Here is a 6,553-nt window from a genome sequence, read left to right on the forward strand (position 1 = left end):
TCTAGGCGCCGTGGGGACGAGAGCTCTGATGTATCGAGAAGGAAAATCGGGCTCCCTCCCTGCTGCGCCCAAGGACACAACAGAGGATGGCACCGGATCCGGCGGAAGCACCGGTGAGCGGAGGAGTCAATGCCGTCGGGGGGAGCAAGGAAAGCAAGGAAGGGGGTGCTGCAGATGAGGGGAGCAGCAGATTGAGATACATTCATGGAGTCCCTTCTAAGTGGCCAGTTCAATTCTGGGGGTGTTCTCCTTCAGAGGCACCGTTCGGTCACTCGGAGAATCAACAAGGAGGAGAAGCCCTGAGGAGCGCCCCTCTGCCGGTCTTCGGTGCTGGAAGGGTCTCGAGGGCACAGCAGATGGGATTCCTCCAAGGAAGACGAGCTACACAGCTTGTGAACATTCTGAGCTCCGGTCAGTCCCGTCCCTGGATTGCCCAAGTGGTACCCCCTAAACTCCCACCTCCCTTACAAGGAACCCACTCTTTCCTACTGCATCACCACCATCTCGGGTAGCTAATGGACCCAAACTGGAGAGAACCGGAGCGAACTGGCAAAAGAGCAATGCGCCTGCGCATTCTCAGACTCGGCTTTAGGCCTGAACCCACCCCATAGGTGGACCCTTTGGTGACGTGCGGAATGGGAAGGCCTATAACTGTTGAAGAAGACAATCCTAAAGCTCCCGTGACAGGTCTCCGGTAGCTCGCCGTGATCGTATAGTGGTTAGTACTCTGCGTTGTGGCCGCAGCAACCTCGGCTCGAATCCGAGTCACGGCATTGTGGCAACAATGGCACGGCAAGGGGGCTCTGCTTTTAAATTCCTTTCCCCACTCTAGTCCACGACGTTTTATATAAATCATAACTCAGTTTTTTGAAACGAAAGGCTGCATCTCTCTACTTTGAAAACTGAACCACATCTGATCGCCACCTTCAATAATTCTCATTTAATCCTCTGAATACAGCAGTAGAGCAAACAAATTGTAACCCTTTCCCTCCTGAAAAAAATTGAAAATCAGTGTCAAATCATTCTCCTATACCAATAAAACAAAGACCCTGTGGCCTCGCTATTTCTTTCCTTTTCATGCATTAAAAAAAAAGTGTTCATTTGCAAATAGAGAATTCAAAGCACAAGCCCAGTGAAAACTGTCTCCCTCTCATTCCTCACCCTATCTAGCAATCATCGTCAGTTTCCAATGTGTTTTTCTGTGGCAGTCTTTGTATAAATAAATATTTGTTTATGTATGCGTGTAAATCCTAAATCGCTCAGTTGTGTCCGACTCTTTGCGACTCTACGGAATGTAGTCCTCCCTCTGCTCTGTCCACGGGATTCTCCAGACAAGAATACTGAAGTGGGCTGCCACGCCCTCCGCCAGGGGATTCTCCGGACCCAAGGACTGAAACCTCCTCTCTTGTATCTCCTGCATTGGCAGGCGGGTTCTTTACCACTTAGGGTCATCTGATACATGTATGCACATATATTCCCCCTTGCTTCTTGCATGATACAGGTGACATCTTCTCTTCTTCCTCCTCACCCCCAGAAATCAGACTAAACTTGAAATCTTAGATTTGCATTGGTAGCCTATCTCCCTCTACAGGAAGACTATACATACCCCAGGGGGAATCTCCACCCACCTGACTGAGTCCTTTTTCACCCCAGGCATAGTCTCCTGGTTTGGGAGGGTGGAACTCTGTTTGGGTTGATAAGATAGGGAAAGGAATTCCTTACCTTGCTCATAAAAAACGTTTGGATGGGAGCCTGGACTCTGCTGGGAATTGGCCCTCTTTTGATTTAAGGTTGGAAGGTCAGATTGGAAGGTCAGAATTCATTTGGAGACCCTCTGGAGGCAGGAGGAGGAGGGGTTGGCTGGCATCACCGACTTGATGGACATGAGTTTGAGCAAGCTCTGGGAGTTGGTGATGGACAAGGAAGACTGGCATGCTGCTGTCCACGGTGCCACAGAGTCAGACACGACTGTGCGACTGAACTGAACTGGACTTCCATTTCTTCCTTATCTTATTGTCAGAATCCAACTTAAATCACAAACCACTCAAGTTAGAAAATTCAAGTTCAGTGAAGGTAGAACTGAATCCTACTATGTTTGTGTTCCAAGAATACAGCCTCCCCATAAATATTTGAACAGAGATAACTTATGGAGTCCATAAATGAGATAAGTGGCCCAGTTTGCTGTATGGCTGCATTTTAAGTTGTATTCTTGCAACACAGAACCATGTTATTTTTATACCAGACAAATAGAAAATATGGCTCAAATGAAGCTTCATCTACATTCAGAGTATCTAAGGACAGAATTCATATATTTGGGATATGTTTGTCTTCTCAAGGTTGTGGACAGAGATGAACACAAGGCAAAGCTGGAGACCAAAAGTAAGGGCCAAACTTAGAAGAAGACAAAACCAGAAGGAATGAGAGCTCAAAATGGAACTGGGCATTCAAAGGCAAGCAAATAGAAGTAACGACATCCCACGCAGTACCCAGCAAGGGAAGTGAGCACTAAAGACTAGGCTTTGGGACATGTGCAAATTTAGCAGGTTAAGGGAGGAAGACAGGATTTGTCTTGAGAGAAAAGAGAACAGTGTCATTTTAAGAAAAGTTTGGGAGAAGAGGGTTTTAAGCATAGAGGAGGTCAGCAGACAGGAGAAAGGAGAAAGAGAAGTGAGACAACGTCACCGGTCTTAACACATAAAAGTTGTTGACTTTTAAAACCTTCTGTGAGAGTAACAGTTAGAACTGGACATGGAACAACAGACTGGTTTCAAATAGGAAAAGGAGTATGTCAAGGCTGTATATTGTCACCCCGCTTATTTAACTTATATGCAGAGTTCATCATGAGAAACGCTGGGCTGGAAGAAGCACAAGCTGGAATCAAGATTGCCGGCAGAAATATCAATAACCTCAGATATGCAGATGACACCACCCTTATGGCAGAAAGTGAAGAGGAACTGAAAAGCCGCTTGATGAAAGTGAGAAAGGAGAGTGAAAAAGTTGGTTTAAAGCTCAACATTCAGAAAACTAAAATCATGGCATCTGGTCCCATCACTTCATGGCAAATAGATGGGGAAGCAGTGGACATAGTGTCAGACTTTATTTTTTTGGACTCCAAAATCACTGCAGATGGTGATTGCAGCCATGAAATTAAAAGACGCTTATTCCTTGGAAGGAAAGTTATGACCAACTTAGATAGCATACTAAAAAGCAGAAACATTACTTTGCCAACAAAGGTCCGTCTAGTCAAGGCTATGGTTTTTCCAGTGGTCATGTATGGATATGAGAGTTGGACTGTGAAGAAAGCTAAGCGCCAAAGAATTTATACTTTTGAACTGTGGTGTTTGAGAAGACTCTTGAGAGTCCCTTAGACTGCAAGAAGATCCAACCAATCCATCCTAAAGGAGATCAGTCCTGGGTGTTCATTGGAAGGATTGATGCTGAAGCTGAAACTCCAATACTTTGGCCACCTCATGAGAAGATCCTGACGCTGGGAGGGATTGGGGGCAGGAGGAGAAGGGGACGACAGAGGATGAGATGGCTGGATGGCATCACCAACTCGATGGACAAGAGTTTGAGTGAATCCCGGGAGTTGGTGATGGACAGGGAGGCCTTGCATGCTGCGATTCATAGGGTCGCAAAGAGTCAGACATGACTGACGACTGAACTGAACTGTGAGAGCAAACGCATAATGTGGATAATGTGTAACAAGAGTCAGAAAAAATATATATATTCTTTGCCCCAATAACTCCACTTTTGGGAATCTTGCCAAAGGAAATAATCCTAAACTTGGAAAAGTTATCCACATAAAGATGTTTGTTACAGTTATTTAGAAGGGAGGAGAATGGAAATAGCCTAAATGCTCAACAAATAAAGTGATAAACTAAGGTATGTTCATTTGATGAGATATTAAATAGCCATTTTTAAAGTACAAAGTCAACTTTTAGCTGCTATCTCCAACAAAAGGGAGTAAGACTCCTTTAAAGAAACTGATTATAAGTACAAGGAACGCAGACTGGTAAGTAAGTACAAGTTGTGTCTGGAATATCTTACGTGAGAAAGCAAGCAAGTGTTTAAAGACTGGCAAGACCAAGTCAACAGAATCCAGAAGCCTCTTGAAAGGGCTCCTACTGGCCCAATTTAGGACAGTTTTGAGCATTAAAAAAAAAAAAAAATGATGGTAATGGATTATACCATATTATTATTATTATTATTATTTTTTTGCTAATTTTTGAGACCACAGGGATTGGGCGGAGGGGTGGGGGGGAGGAGAAACTGTCTCTTTACAGAAGAATGCCAGATAACAAATGCAGAATGACAGAATTAGAGTCATCTTTTGCAATCCCCAGTGTAATAACAAATGTAAGCATAGGTCATCAATGGAAGCTAAGACCACTGGGTAAAACATGTTCGGAGCTAATAGTCTTAGGTTATCACACCAAAACTTACTCTAAACTGTGAAATAGAGAAGTCTGATGGACTCCAGCTTAACCAAGTGATCAAATCTAGCATCGCCAGTAAAGGACAATGAGCAGTATTGACTGACCTGCCAGTGTAACACACTGGAAAGTCCACATCATCTCAAATATAGTGGTCTTTAAAAAAAAAAAAATGTCAAGCCTGAATCTAATCATGAGGAAACTATGAAAAAATTCAAAATGTGCGACAGTCTACATGACAACTGCCCTGGACATTTCAAAATGAGCAATGTCATGAAAAACAAACTAGCAAGAAAAAAAATGGGAAATATTTCAAGATTTAAAGAGAGTAAAGAAACAAACAGTGCAACAGGGGGAACATTGGTAAATCCTGAATCAGGAAGGAAAAAAATCCCGAATATATATATATGTATGTATGTACACAGTCGCTCAATCATGTCTGACTCTTTGTGATCCTATTGACTGTAGCCTGCCAGGCTCCTCTGTCCATGGGATTCTCCAGGCAAGAGTACTGGAGTGCTTGTCCTATCCTCCTCCAGAAGATCTGCCTGACCCAGGGATCAAACCCACATCTCTTGCATCTCCTGCAATGATAGGCTGATTCTTTACCACTGAGCCACCTGGGAAGCCCAAGTAAATGACATTGGGAGGGGGGGGGGGATGGAAAAAAATTAATATGGACTGTATAATAGACAATGCTATTAATGTTAATGGTTTGTGGCCCCGTAGAAGAAGTCCTTATTCTTAGGGAGTGGCTGCTAAAGTATTTAGAGCTGAAGCATCATGACAACTGAAACTTGCATCAAATCGTTAAGGGGGAAAAAAGGCTGAAGGGATAGAGCAAACGTGGCAAAATGTTAAAAAGTAGTGAAACTAGGTGAAGCATGTACAGGTTTCCCCTGTACTTTCTTTGAATTCTTCTGTAAGTTTGAAATTAAAAAAAAAAAAAAAAAACTGGAAGAAGCTAAAGCTTTCATAATAAAAACGGGGAAATTATGCAATGTTCAGTGAAAAAAATAAGGATACAAAATTGTGTATACCACAATTATAGCTATATAAAAATAAGAACAAGAGAAATGATCTTTATTCATTTCAACATTTGTTAAGCTCTTGCCACACGACAGGCTTTGCACTAACTGATGGGAACACCCAGATCCCCTTCAGAACCCTGAATCTATGGTGCAATGCTTAACATGCTTAAGTACAAGACTTTGGATTTGGCAAACTACACCCAAGTCTTGAGGGCCTCACCTCTGTATCCTTGGTTCCTAGCAAGCTACCTGGCCCCATGAGGTGCTCAACAATGCCTGATTCTGAAAGTGCATTAACAGAAGTTTAAGATAAAAGTAAGTTCACAGTGTACATAAAGTATTAGAGCTTTTTAATTGTCATTTAAACTATCCTTATGATATCCTCCCCCATCCTCATGTGACTTTACTTCCTAATCTTTCTCACTATGAGTTCACCCCTTCTTAATGGTATGCTGGTTCACTCAACCCATGCTGACCTCTTGGCTTGGAATGACCATTTACTCCTTTGCTTCATCTGTCCACACCCTACCCAGTTCAGGTCTACCCCCTGTGTGAAGTCTGACAACTTTTGTTTCAGACTTGATTTGATTCCATTCCTCTGAGCTGTCAGAGGCTTAGCTCCGTATTTCTTAAACATAGGTGGCTTCATTTGACACCTACCATTGTAAGCACTTTATAGTTTTCAAAGCCTGTTCCATCATTTCCATCATTCCATGTCCATGATTTCCCCTAATCCTCACACGACAGTCATCATACCCTTTGCAGATATAAGGAAGATAAGAATCAGTGGCAAGAGGAGGGTCTTGCCGTTGATCCTGAGATGTGTCTAGAGCCCACAATTACTGTTAAACACCTGGTGACTGAGGAAACCCTCCAATATGAATCTACTGGATCATTCTTCTAGAACTTATTATCGTTATAATAAATAAATATATTTATTTATATCTTTGCTTTGTTAGTCAATTTTAAACAAATATCTACTTATTTATTAGGTTGCACTGAGTCTTAGTTGCAAAATCTTCAATCTCCATTGTGGCATGCAGGATCTTTCAGCTGCAGCATGTGGAATCTTTAATTGTTCCATGT

The sequence above is a fragment of the Muntiacus reevesi genome, chromosome 7 (assembly GCF_963930625.1).
Source record: "Muntiacus reevesi chromosome 7, mMunRee1.1, whole genome shotgun sequence".
In the NCBI taxonomy this organism is placed as follows: Eukaryota; Metazoa; Chordata; class Mammalia; order Artiodactyla; family Cervidae; genus Muntiacus; species Muntiacus reevesi.